The following is a 14576-nucleotide window of genomic DNA, read 5'->3' on the forward strand; positions in this document are numbered from 1 at the left end:
TGGCATTGAAACATGTAAAATATCATGTATGAAACGAGTTGCCAGTCTAGGTTCGATGAACGATACTGGATGCTTGGGGCTGGTGCACTGGGACGACCCAGAGGGATGGTATGGGGAGGGAGGAGGGAGGAGGGTTCAGGATGGGGAACACATGTATACCTGTGGCGGATTCATTTTGATATTTGGCAAAACTAATACAATTATGTAAAGTTTAAAAGTAAAATAAAATTTTAAAAAAATAAAGTAAAAATTGCACAAGAAAAGTGAAATAAATCTCCCCTACTAAGAAACCTGAAAGGGACACTCGTTTTATTATCTAAAGAGTTATTTTCATAAGAGTAAGAGGGTATATCTACATGCATATAAATTATATATGCTATGAGATGTTGGGAAATTCTTTATCCATGTTGTGCATCAGTTTTTTATCTGATAGAAATAATACATCCTCACAAAATTGCTTTGATCTATATATAGATAAGATAATTTTTGCGTGTCCTCAGAGTCAGACACGACTGAGTGACTGAACTGAACTGAACTGAATTTTTATTGAAGTATAGTTGATTTGTAATGTTTCAAGCATACAGCAAAGTGATTCAGTTATCAGTTCAGTTCAGTCGCTCAGTCATGTCTGACTCTTTGTGACCCCATGGACTGCAGCACACCAGGCTTCCCTGTCCATCACCAACTCCTAGAGCTGGCTCAAACTCATGTCTATTGAGGCAGTGATGCCATCCACCCATCCCATTCTCTGTTGTCCGCTTCTCCTGCATTCAATGTTTCCCAGATTCAGTTATATATATTCTTTTTCAGATTATTTTCCACTATAAGTTATTAAAATATATTAAATATAATTCCTTGTGGTATAACATAAATTATTTTTGTTTAATTTATATATAGAAGTGTATCCATTAATTTCAAATTAATAATTCAGCACTCCCCACTTCCACTTTGGTAACAATAAGTTTTTTTTTTTCTATGTCTGTGGGTCTATCTGTGTTTTGTAAATAAGTTCATTTGTATCATTTTTAAAGATTGCACATATAAGTGATAATATAGATCAGATAATTAAAGTCTCTGTCAAAGTTATTTAGACAGTTTAAAGCTAAGTGCAAAAAAATTGAATCAGTTATATCTTGATTTGCAATTTTTGATTTTTTTTAAGTAATCAAGTATTTTAGCACCCCAATTTAAAATGTTTGACATTTTATCTTAGAATGTATCATATACTTGACATAATATTCTTGAAGGGTTACTTATGTTTTTACTTATAATTTGGGAGAAGTTTTGGTTTCTGAAATATTTGCTCTGACCCTTTGCTGACATTTCTAACAAAGACTTTAAAACAACATAAATTATTTATTTTTTTCTATCATTTTTTCTCTTCACTTAAAAAATATTTACTTTAATTGGAGGCTAATTACTTTACAATATTGCAGTGGTTTTGCCATTTATTGCCATGAATCAGCCATGGGTTTACATGTGTTTCCAATCCTGGACCTCCTCCCTCCCCATCCATTTCCTCAGGGTCATCCCAGTGCACCAGCCCTGAGAACCCTGTCTCATACATCAAACCTGGACTGGCGATCTGTTTCACATATGATATTATACTTATGTTAATGCTGTTCTCTCAGATCATCCCACCCTCGCCTTCTCTCACAGAGTCCAAAAGACAGTTGTATACATCTGTCTCTTTTGCTCTCTCGCATACAGGTTCATCATTACCATCTTTCTAAATTCCATATATATGTGTTAGTATACTGTGTTGGTATTTTACTTTCTGATTTATTTCACTCTGTAAAATAGGCTCCAGTTTCATCCACCTCATTAGAACTGATTCAAATGTATTCTTTTTAAAGGATGAATAATATTCCATTGTGTATATGTACAAAAGCTTTCTTATCCATTCATCTTCCTGGCTATTATAAACAATGCTGGGATGAACATTAGGGTACACATGTCTCTTTCAGTTCTGGTTTCCTCAGTGTGTATGCCAAGCAGTGAGATTGCTGTGTCATATGGCAGTTCTATTTCCAGTTTTTTTAAGGAATCTCCATACTGTTCTCCATAGTGGCTGTACTAGTTTGCATTCCCACCAACAGTGTAAGAGAGTTCCCTTTTCTCCACACCCTCTCCAGCATTTATTGTTTGTAGATTTTTGGATAGCAGCCATTCTGACTGGCGTGAGATGGTACCTCATTGTGGTTTTGATTTGCATTTCTCTGATAATGAGTGAAGTTGAGCATCTTTTCATGTGTTTTTTAGCCATCTGTATGTCCAGTCAAGGCTATGGTTTCTCCTGTGGTCATGTATGGATATGAGAGTTGGAATGTGAAGAAGGCTGAGTGCCAAAGAATTGATGCTTTTGAAGTGTGGTGTTGGAGAAGACTCTTGAGACTCCCTTGGACTGCAAGGAGGTCCAACCAGTCTATTTTGAAGATCAGCCCTGGGATTTCTTTGGAAGGAATGATGCTATAGTTGAAACTCCAGTACTTTGGCCACCTCATGCGAAGAGTTGACTCATTGGAAAAGACTCTGATGCTGGGAGGGATTGGGGGCAGGAGGAGAAGGGGACGACAGAGGATGAGATGGCTGGATGGCATCACTGACTCGATGGACGTGAGTCTCAGTGAACTCCGGGAGTTGGTGATGGACAGAGAGGCCTGGCGTGCTGTGATTCATGGGGTCACAAAGAGTCATACACGACTGAGCGACTGATCTGATCTGATCTGATGTCTCCTTTGGAGAAAGGTCTGTTTAGGTCTTTGGACCATTTTTTGATTGGGTCATTTATTTTTCTGGAATTGAGCTGCAGGAGTTGCTTGTATATTTTTTGAGATTAATTCTTTGTCAGTTGCTTCATTTGCTATTATTTTCTCCTATTCTGAAGGCTGTCTTTTCACCTTGCTTATAGCTTCCTTTGTTATACAAAAGCTTTTAAGTGTTATTACGTCCCATTTGTTTATTTTTGCTTTTATTGCCAATATTCTGGGAGGTGGGTTATAGAGGATCCTGGTGTGATTTATGTCAGACAGTGTTTTGCCTATGTTTTCTTCTAGAAGTTATATAGTTTCTGGTCTTACGTTTAGATCTTTAATCCATTTTGAGTTTATTTTTGTGTGTTTTGTTAGAAAGTGTTCTAGTTTCATTCTTGTACAAGTGGCTGACCAGTTGTCCCAGCACCACTTGTTAAAGAGATTGTCTTTTCTCCACTACATATTCTTGCCTCCTCTGTCAAAGATAAGATGTCCATAGGTGCATGGATTTATCTCTGGGCTTTCTATTTTGTTTCATTGATCTATATTTCTGTCTTTGTTCTGTTACCATACCATCCTGATGACTGTAGATTTGTAGTATAGACTGAAGTCAGGCAGGGTGATTCCTCCAGGTCCATTCTTCTTTATCAAGATTGCTTTGGCTGCTCGAGATTTTTTTTTTTTTTTAATTTCCATACAAATTGTGAAATTATTTGTTCTAACTCTGTGAAAAATACCATTGTTAGCTTGATAGGGATTGCATTGAATCTATAGATTGCTTTGGGTAGTATACTCACTTTCACTATATTGATTCTTCTGATGCATGAACATGGTATCTATCTATTTGTGTCCTCTTTGATTTCTTTCATCAGTGATTTATAGGTTTCTGTATATAGGTCTTTTGTTTCTTTAGGTAGATTCATTCCTATGTACTTTATTCTTTTCGTTGCAATGGTGAATTTAATTGTTTCCTTAATTTCTCTGTTTTCTCATTGTTCGTGTATAGGAATGCAAGGGATTCCTGTGTGTTAATTTATATCCTGCAACTTTACTATATTCTTTGATTAGGTCTAGTAATTTTCTGGTGGAGTCTTTAGGGTTTTCTATGTAGAAGATCATGTCATATGCCAACACTGAGAGTTTTACTTCTTCTTTTACAATCTGGATTCCTTTGACTTCCTTTTCTTCTCTGATTGCTGTGGCCAAAACTTCGAAAACCATGTTGAATAGTAGTGGTGAGAGTGGGCACCCTTGTCTTGTCCTGACTTTAGGGGAAATGCTTTCAATTTTTCACCATTGAGGATAATATTTGCTGTGGATTTATCATATATGGCTTTTATTATGTTGAGTTATGTTCCTTTCATGCATGCTTTCTGGAGGGTTTTTATCATAAATGGATGTTGAATTTGGTCAAAGGTTTTCTCTGCATCTATTGAGAAAATCATATGATTTTTATCTTTCAATTTGTTAATGTGGTGTATTACATTGATTGATTTGTGGATATTGAAGAATCCTTGCATTCCTGGGATAAAGCCCACTTGGTCATGATGTATGATCTTTTTAATATATTGGATTCTGTTTGCTAGGATTTTGTTAAGGATTTTTGCATCTATGTTCATCAGTGTTATTGGCCTGTAGTTTTCTTTTTTTGTGGCATCTTTGTCAGGTTTTGGTATTAGGGTGATGGTGGCTTCATAGAATGAGTTTGGAAGTTTACCTTCATCTGAAATTTTCTGGAAGAGTTTGAGTAGGATAGGTGTTAGCTCTTCTCTAATTTTTTGGTCAAATTCAGCTGTGAAGCCGTCTGCTCCTGGGCTTTTGTTTGCAGGAAGATTTCTGATTACAGTTTTGATTTCCATCCTTGTGATGGGTCTGTTAAGATTTTCTATTTCTTCCTGGCTCAGTTTTGGAAAGCTGTACTTTTCTGGGAATTTGTCCATTGCTTCCAAGTTGTCCATTTTATTGGCATATAGTTGCTGGTAGTAGTCTCTTATGATCCTTTGTATTTCTGTGTTGTCTGTTGTGATGACCCCATTTTCATTTCTAATTTTGTTTATTTGATTCTTCTCCATTTGTTTCTTGATGAGTCTGGCTAATAGTTTGTCTATTTTACTTATCTTCTCAAGGAACAAGCTTTTAGCCTTTTTGATTTTTGCTATGGTCTCTTTGTTTATTTTGCATTTATTTCTGCCCCATTTTTTATGATTTCTTTCCTTTTACTAATCCTGGGGTTCTTCATTTCTTCCTCTTATAGATGCTTTAGGTGTTCAGTTCAGTTTAGTCGCTCAGTCGTGTCCGACTATTTGCAACCCCATGGATCGCAGCACGCCAGGCCTCCCTGTCCATCACCAACTCCCAGAGTTCACTCAGACTCACGTCCATCGAGTCAGTGATGCCATCCAGCCATCTCATCCTCGGTCGTCCCCTTCTCCTCCCTCCCCCAATCCCTCCCAGCATCAGAGTCTTTTCCAATGAGTCAACTCTTTGCATGAGGTGGCCAAAGTACTGGAGCTTCAGCTTTAGCATCATTCCCTCCAAAGAAATCCCAGGGCTGATCTCCTTCAGAATGGACTGGTTGGATCTCCTTGCAGTCCAAGGGACTCTCAAGAGTCTTCTCCAACACCACAGTTCAAAAGCGTCAATTCTTCGGTGCTCAGCCTTCTCCACAGTCCAACTCTCACATCCATACATGACCACTGGAAAATCCATAGCCTTGACTAGACGGACCTTTGTTGGCAAAGTAATGTCTCTGCTTTTGAATATGTTATCTAGGTTGGTCATAACTTTTCTTCCAAGGAGTAAGCGTCTTTTAATTTCATGGAGTTAGGTTATTTGTGTGACTTCTTTCTTGTTTCTTGAGGTAAGCTTGCATTGCTACTAACCTTCCCCTTAGCACTGCTTTTACTGAGTCCCATAGGTTTTGGTTTGTTGTGTTTTCATTTTCATTCTTTTCTATGCAGATTTTGATTTGTTTTTTAATTTCTTCTGTGATTGTTTGGTATTCAGAAGCATGTTGTTTAGCCTCCACATGTCTGTATTTTTAATTTTTTTTTCCTGTAGTTGACATCTAATCTTACTGCATTGTGATCAGAAAAGATGCTTCGAATGATTTCAGTTTTTTTGAATTTAGCAAGGCTAGAATTATGGCCCAGGATGTATTCTATCCTGGAGAATATTCCGTATGCACTTGAGGAAAAAAGGAATGTCATTGTTTTAGGGTGAAATGCCTTATAGTTATTATGTCTAACGAGTCTGTTGTGTCATTTAAAGTTTGTGTTTCCTTGATAATTTTCTGTTTATTTGATCTATCCATAGGTGTGAGGTGGGTGTTAAAGTCTCCCACTATTATTGTGTTACTGTTAATTTCCCCTTTCATACTTGTTAGCTTGCCTTATGTATTGTGGTGCTCCAATACTGGGTGCATATGTATTTATAATTTTTATATCTTCTTCTTGGATTGACCCTTTGATCATTATGTAGTGTCCTTTATCTCTGTTCACAGCCTTTATTTCAAAGTCTATTTTATTTGATATGAATATTTCTACTGCTGCTTTCTTTGGATCTATATTTGCATGAAATATCTTTTTCCAGCCCTTCACTTTCAGTCTGTATGTGTCCCTTGTTACGAGGTGGGTCTCTTGTAGACAGCATATATAGGGGTCTTGTTTTTGTATCCATTCAGCCACTCTTTGTCTTTTGGTTGGGGTATTCCACCCATTTACATTTAATGTAATTATTGATAAATATGATTCTGTTGCCATTTACTTTGTTGTTTTGGGTTCGAGTTTATACATCTTTTCTGTGTTTCCTGTCTAGAGAACATTCTTTAGTATTTGTTGAAGAGCTCTTTTGGTGGTGCTGAATGCTCTGAGCCCTTGCTTGTCTAGAAAGCTTTTGATTTTTCCCTTATATTTGAATGAGTTCCTTGCTGGGTACAGTAATCTGCATTGTAAGTTTTCCTTTTTTTATCACTTTAGGTATGTCCTGCCATTCCCTTGTGGCCTGAAGAGTTTCTATTGAAAGATAAGCTGTTATCCTTATGGAAATCCCATGTGTGTTATTTGTTGGTTTTCTCTTGCTGCTTTTAATATGTGTTCTTTGTGTGCTGCTTTTAATATGTGTTCTTTGTGTTTGCTCTTTGTTAATTTGATTAATATGTGTCTTATGGTGTTTCGCCTTGGATTTATTGTGTTTGGGACTCTGCATTTCTAGGACTTGGGTGACTATTTCCTTCCCCATTTTAAGGAATTTTTCAACTATTATCTCCTCAAGTATTTTCTCATGGCCTTTATTTTTGTTTTCTTCTTCTGGGACTCTATGATTCGAATGTTGGGGCGTTTGACATTGTCCCAAAGGTCTCTGAGGTTGTCCTCATTTCTTTTAATTCATTTTTCTTTTTACCTCTCTGCTTCATTGATTTCCACCGTTCTATCTTCCAACTCACTCATCCTATCTTCTGCCTCAGTTGTTCTCCTGTTGGTTACCTCCAGAGTGTTTTTGTTGTCATGTATTGCATTAGTCGTTATTGGTTGACTCTTTTTTATATCTTCTAGGTCCTTGTTAATCATTTCTTGCATCTTTCAATCCTTGTCTCTAGGCTATATATCTGTAACTCCATTTTGTTTTAAGATTTTGGATCATTTTTTCTATCATTATTCTGAATTCTTTTTCAGGTAGATTCCCTATACCCTCCTCTTGTTTGGTTTGGTGGGCATTTATGATATTCCTTTACCTGATGAGTATTTATATGCCTTTTCATCTTGTTTAGATTGCTCTGTTTGGGGTAGCCTTTCTGTATTTTGGCAGTTTGTGATCCCTCTTTATTGTGGATGTTCCTTCCTTGTGAGTGGGGTTAGACGAGTGGCTTGTAAAGGTTTCCTGGTTAGGGAAGCTTGCATCCGAGTTCTGGTGGTTGGAGCTGGATTTCTTCTCTGTGGAGTACAATTAAGTGTCGAGTAGTGAATTTTGCAATGCCTATGGTTTGGTGTGGCTTTGGGCAGCCTGTATATTAAAGCTCAGGGATATGTTCCTGTGTTGCTGGAGAATTTGCATGGTATGTCTTGCTCTGGAACTTGTTGGCTCTTGGGTGAAGCTTGGTTTCAATGTAGGTATGGAGACTTTTGGATGAGCTCTTATCAATTAATGTCCCCTTTCTTCAGGATCTTTGGTGCTCTCAGGTTTTGGACTTAAGCCACATGCCTCTCATTTTCAGTCTTATTCTCACAGTAGACTCAAGACTTCTCCATCCATATAGCACCAATGATGAGACATCTAGGTTAATGGAGAAAAGATTCTCCACAATGAGGGACACTCAGAAATTTTTGCTGAGTTACATGGAGAAGAGAAGAGGAAGGTAAGAGATAGAGGTGACCAGGGTGGGAAGAGGGGGAATCAAAAGGGGAGAGAGCAATCTAGCCAGTAATCAAATCCCCATGTGATCTTCATAGTCTGGAATCCTCAGAGAAGTTCACGGAAGTACATCAAGAAGTGAAGAGGGAGGAATGAGCTAGAGGTGACCAGGAGGAGAAAAGGGGTGGTCAATAGGAGAGAGAGGCAGATCTAGCCAGTAATCAGTTCCCTATCTGTTCTCCACAGACTGGAATACCCAAAGAGATTCACCAGAGTTGGGTAGAGAAAAGAAGGGGGAGGGAGGAGACAGAAGAAAAAGGAGAGTCAAAATGAGGAGAAGACAATCAAGGCAGTAATCACTGTCCTAAGTAAAAATGGGTACTGAAGATTGGATTCTTAAAGGTACAAAATTGATAACAAATACCAAAAAGCAAAGATTAAAAATCTAGAGTAGAGGTTAGACTCTCAAACATACAATATTAAAAAAAAATCACAAAACATATAAAAAATATATATGTTCAGTTCAGTTCAGTCTCTCAGTCATTTCCGACTCTTTGCGACCTCATGAATCGCAGCATGCCAGGCCTCCCTGTCCATCACCAAATCCCGGAGTTCACTTAGACTCACATCCATCGAATCAGTGATGCCATCCAGCCATCTCATCCTCTGTTGTCCCCTTCTCCTCCTGCCCCCAATCCCTCCCCTCATCAGAGTCTTTTCCAATGAGTCAACTCTTCGCATGAGGTGGACAAAGTACTGGAGTTTCAGCTTTAGCATCATTCCTTCCAAAGAAATCCCAGGGCTGATCTCCTTCAGAATGGACTGCTTGGATGTCCTTGCAGTCCAAGGGACTCTCAAGAGTCTTCTTTAACACCACAGTTCAAAAGCATCAATTCTTCGGTGCTCAGCCTTCTTCACAGTCCAACTCTCACATCCATACATGACCACAGGAAAAACCATAGCCTTGACTAGACAGACTTTTGTTGGCAAAGTAATGTCTCTGCTTTAGTTTGCTTTAAAAATAGGGTCTTTTTTTGCAACGTAATAGTTGGTTATAAAAAATGAAAATTAAAGGAGTAATAAATGACTTAAAATTAAAAAAAATTAAAAAATGGTAATAGTAAAAATATGTCTAGGAATTTCTCTGGAGCTCTTGTGATAGTGTGGGGTCAGTTCAGTTTCAGATAGTTCCTTCTTCCAGCTTATACTTCTCAAGATCTATAGCCCCCTCCAGTGTAGTTGGTGCTAACTGCAGGGTTTTAATCTATTGCACCTGTCACTTCCAAAGCACTTCCCTCTATTTATTTCGGCTTCTTCTGTTTGCAAGTCTCTTCAGTGTCTAATTTGTGCACTGAAACAAGTGGTCGAAGGTGGTCATTTATTTAGGCTCACTTGTTCAGTTATGCTGTGGGGAGGGAGAAACACTGCAAACAAATATCACTGGCATGTGTGGGGAGTGTTCACAGTGTCTCGGCCACACTGGGTTTGCCCCCACTCATGACATGTGTGCTTTCCCAGTCTACACTGCTCAGGCTCCAGGTTGTTCTGCAGGGGAACTGTCTAATCCGGGCCCTGGGTTGTGTGCACTTCCCAGGTCTAAGCCACTCAGGTTCAGGTTCTTGGGTACTCCACAAAGGCACAGACTTGGTTGGGCCTGCATTTTATGCCCTTCCCAGCTCCGAGTAGCTCAGGTGACCAGGTGCTTTGCAAGCGCACACTCCCCAGGTGTGGTGTATCTTATCACTTTCCCCATCCGACCACCTTGGTTTCCTGAGTTCGCAGTGGGAGCACCGTCTCAGGTGTGCTGTGTGTCTCTTCTGGGTATCTGATCTCTGGCTGCAACCCTCCTAGTGGATGTCAACTGTCCAGGATCCCAGGAAGACTTGGTTAGCAACTGGGAACCTGCTCTCAGTTTTGTAGAGGATGCCGTCTCTGGGGCCAAGATTGCCTCTTTCTGGCTGTGGCTGTCACCCACCTGGCTCTCTGCCTCTGGTGGGAGATGGCCAGTCCACAGCTGGCTAGTTTTCCTCTGGTATTCACTCAGTCCTTTTTTCTGTGAGTGGGCCCGGCAGTGCCTTAGGTTAGGGCTTTTTGCTGAAAAGTTCTCTCTCTCTCTCTTTTCTCTCTGTCTCTGGCTATCTCACAGTTTGGGTTCCTGTCTCACCTTAGCTCCCTCAGATTGCCCTCAGGGCATTTAGGCCCAGTCCTTACCCTAAGCAATGCAGCCCGCAACTCCCTGTTTAGCCCCCGCTTGCTGGTGGTGGATGCCAGCGTCTGGGCTACTTCTCCCCTGGGAGTTACTGTTAGGCACGTAATCTGTGGGTTTTGTTTATGCATTTATTTTTCATCCTGGTTATGTTGCCCTCTGAGATTCCAAGACTCCCCACAGACCCGCTGGTGAGAGGGTTTCCTGTTGTTTGGAAATTTCTCCTCTTTATGACTCTCTCCCAAGATGGGTCTCCATCCCTAACTATTTTGTCTCTCTTTTTATCTTTTATATTTTGTCCTACCTCCTTTCAAAGACAATGGGCTGCATTTCTGGGTGCCTGGTGCCCTCTTCTTGCATTTAGAAGTTGTTTTGTGGAATTTGCTCAGTGTTCAAATGTTCTTTCAATGAATTTGTGGGGGAGAAAGTGGTCTCCCTGTCCTATTCCTCTGTCCATCTTATAGCCACACCCTCAACATAAATTACTTAAACTACTACAACATTTAAGTATTGTTGGTAAATTAAGCCAGGAGGTAAGTTTAAGTTTCTTCTCAGGTACTGAAAATATATCTTCCACTACCCAAATGTGTTCCCCTTTTCAGATTATCTCAGAATATAAATGTGTCCTTTGGAATAGCAAATATTTTAGAATACAAAATAGGATGCTTTAGTAGTACACTTCTGAGTGGTTCTCATACTACTTTATAAGTATGCCTGCCATCAGAGTCATGGCCAGCCTAGGATCACCTTCTGGGAATCAAAAGGGCAAAACAGACTCTGATACCAGCTCTAATCTCAATCTGCCTTATCCTAGATTGCCTTATATTTTAGTCTTTTATATATATATATATATATATATATATATATATATAGCTTGCTTTCACCAGACTGCCCAGTATTTTAGGGGACATTCAAATATCCTTTCATGTTTCCTTTTATCTCCCACAACTTGTGGAACAGTACTTGAACTATATAGCAATATAACCTATAAGAAGTTAGTGAATAGCAGGGTCAGAAATCACACATCAGACAACCCTGAAGACTATCTCAACTTTCTAGGTTATGAGGCTTACTCAATATTGGGCCTGCCCACTTTTGCATCTATGAATGGGATTTAAGTTTCAACTATGATGGGGTGATGACAATCCCTGTCAGACACCAAAAGTAAGTCAGAGAACAAGCAAGAGGTGACGACTCAAGTCTCACCTATTCTTCTCAAAAATATTGATTATTTTAATATTGATTATTATGCCAAGTAGAATTCTTCTAGGTAAAAATTTAGTTTGAAGAAACAGTATCATTTTTATTTCATAAAGTCACTTGCATTTTATCTATAAATATGCATTCTGCCCTGAAACCTCAAGAATTGGCCTCATTCCAAAAGTAAGAATAATTCAATAATATTTTAGAAGCATAGAATGAGGGCTGTGAACATCTAGGTCTCATGACTGGCCTCAGAGGACTAGATCATGAATCATTCTTCAAGAAAAGTGGTCTTTATCCCCCAAACTACGTTAGGCTCCTATACTCTGTGCTCCCACAGCACCATGTGTATTTGGGGGTAAAATTTTACTTTATGCTGCAAAAAATGTTATTTTTCCATTTGGCCTAGGATAAGGATCCAAGTTGGTTAAAAAGCTGCCTAGTGGCTGGCGAGAGAGGCTCAGGAAGAAACCCTGTTACCAGATAGTTGAGAGGGGCCTTTCAAAGGCTACTGGGATTCAACGGCTCCTGGCTGTGCTCTTGGTAGACGCCTCAGTTGGAGACCACCTGGCCTGTCAAGATCAATCAGATGGTTGCTCATCTTCTTGATGTGTTCCACCTCCTCATCCAGGCAGTGGCCCTCCAGCAAGTTACAGAGATGAATTCTGTGAAGGCAGAATACAGGGAACACAGATCCAAAAGGGCTTGTTACACATTTTTCTCCAGGGCCACGGCAGCTTCTATGGCATCCAGGCTGGCACTCCACTCATCTGGGGATAGCCTCTGCCAGTCCTGAAAGAGGGTACAGTTACTGTGCTGGTTTTATATCTTTGAGAGGCACTCAGTGACCTTGCATTTCTCCTGGGCCACCTCGCAGAAGAGGTAGCCTATGTTCTGTATGGCCATGTGGTCACCTTTTTAATAGAAGCCCAGAGAGTGGTAGACACTAGAGACATGTAGATACAGAGTGACCTTGAAGTTGATGGCAGCATCCACATTAGTGGAATAATTCTGATGAATCTGGGAGCTGATGGCTGATAATAAGGAGGTAACCACAAAAAACAGTGTTGGCTAGTCCCAGAAGCAGAGAAAGAGCCATAGGATAGTCCCTGAGGTAGTGACTTGGGAGGAGGTAAGAGAATGCTTGGAAGCTAGAAGAAGGGGAGCCCCCGTGTCTGTTCTGTCCAAATAATATTGAAACAAGAGACAGATGGCCAAGAATACTGCCCATTCTATTAGTACATAATTTCAAATTTGCAGAAAAGTTACAAGAATAGTACAAGAAATACTTTACCCAGATTCTCCAATTGTTCCCCATTATTTCATTATTTGTCCTCTCTCTCTCTGCCTCTCAGTCTGTCTTTCTCACTTTTTCTTCCTCCTTCTTATCATATGAGAATAACTCACACACATGCTCACTTACCTATAAATATTTAAGTGTTTTTTCTTTAAGACATCTCTTATGTAACCACAGTAAGTTATCAAAATCAGAAAATTTAACATCTATCCAATATTATCTAATTCCAAATGAAAATTCAAATGTCTCAATAATGCCATGTGTAGGCTTTTATCTTCTAGTACATGAGACAGCCCAGAATCAGGCACTGTATGTCAGCAGCGTTGCTAAATAAGATGTCCTTTATCCTATCCTTGGGGTTTCCCTGGTAGCTCAGCTGGTAAAGAATCCCAACTGCTGCAATGCAGGAGACCCCAGTTCGATTCTTGGGTCGGGAAGATCCCCTGGAGATGGGGTAGGCCAGTGAACAGTTACTTCAGTTAATGTCTTCACATCTTTCTTTTTCCAGTTGTTCTACCAATTACTTAGTGAAGAATCTTAAACTCTCTATGTTTGTGAGTTTGTCCATCTTTCTTTTTAATTTTTTTTTTCCTTCATGTGTTTCATGTGTTTCAGAGGTCTGTTGTTAGGTACATTCATGTTTATAATTGTTACTCTTTCCTGATGAAGCATTCCTTTTATATTTATGGAATACTATAGTTTCTCAATAACTATTTGTTGAATTAATTTAGATAAAAATACACAGTATATTATTAAGTTCAACATAAATGCAAAGTAAAGTAATACACCTTGATGTTTTCTTGAAGTAAAGACACTGGCTAGAGCTCCAAATTTTTGGAGACTTTTCAGAGAAATTCTTTTTATTTTTTTTAAGTATAAAAAAAGCTTAACTTGTTGAAACAGGGAGTACACTGTGGTGCCAGAGGCAGGAGTGGGAGGTGGGGGGTGGTAGGTGGATGTAGAGGGGATGAAGGGTATTAAAACGTACAAAGTTTACAAATATACCTGTGCCTGCAATTTAGAACTAGGAACTAAAAAGAAAGTCACTATTTATAGTATAAATAATAGACCTTACAAAATCAAACATCCAACAAAATTTTGTGTCCTTAGGATGAACACAAAAAATGCTTGATGTTAACAGTATTTATTTGATTTTGTCAAGTTCTTCCTCAGAATCTCCTGGAAACCTTGCTAACTATGGTTTGTAGTTTGGATGACCCCCACTAGAGGGCAGTCATATCCGCTGAAGTACACTTTTCTTTTTAATATATTTTAATAATGTTTTTTAAAAGTATATATATATATATATATATATATATATATATATATACAGATAGCAAATAAATCTCTCAAAATAATTTAGTAGACCAAAACTTTTGAGTTAAATACAGAACAGCAGGAGTCTTAGGCACCCTGAGGATATCTGACTTCCCATACACATTCTGGAAACCTGGTGTTTTACTTATTGAACTTCCTACCTCAGAACAAGTGACAAATTCAAGATATATTTCATTACTGGCCAGAGATCTCAAAACTAACCTTAATTTTCAGCTGCAGGATAAAGGTTAACCTGCTCAAGCTTATATCCAATGTTACCATAAGTATCACTGACAGAGCATAGTAGAACCTATTTTGTCCTTTGGAGTTGAACTATTCCACCAAAGAATCCATGTCCCCATTTTAAATTCAAACTAAAATTCTTATCCTGGTAAATTTGGAATAATCCCATTATAGACCTCTCTGCCACTTATTTCTACTTAAAAAAAAA

This window comes from Bubalus kerabau, chromosome X (genome assembly GCF_029407905.1).
Source record: "Bubalus kerabau isolate K-KA32 ecotype Philippines breed swamp buffalo chromosome X, PCC_UOA_SB_1v2, whole genome shotgun sequence".
NCBI lineage: Eukaryota > Metazoa > Chordata > Mammalia > Artiodactyla > Bovidae > Bubalus > Bubalus kerabau.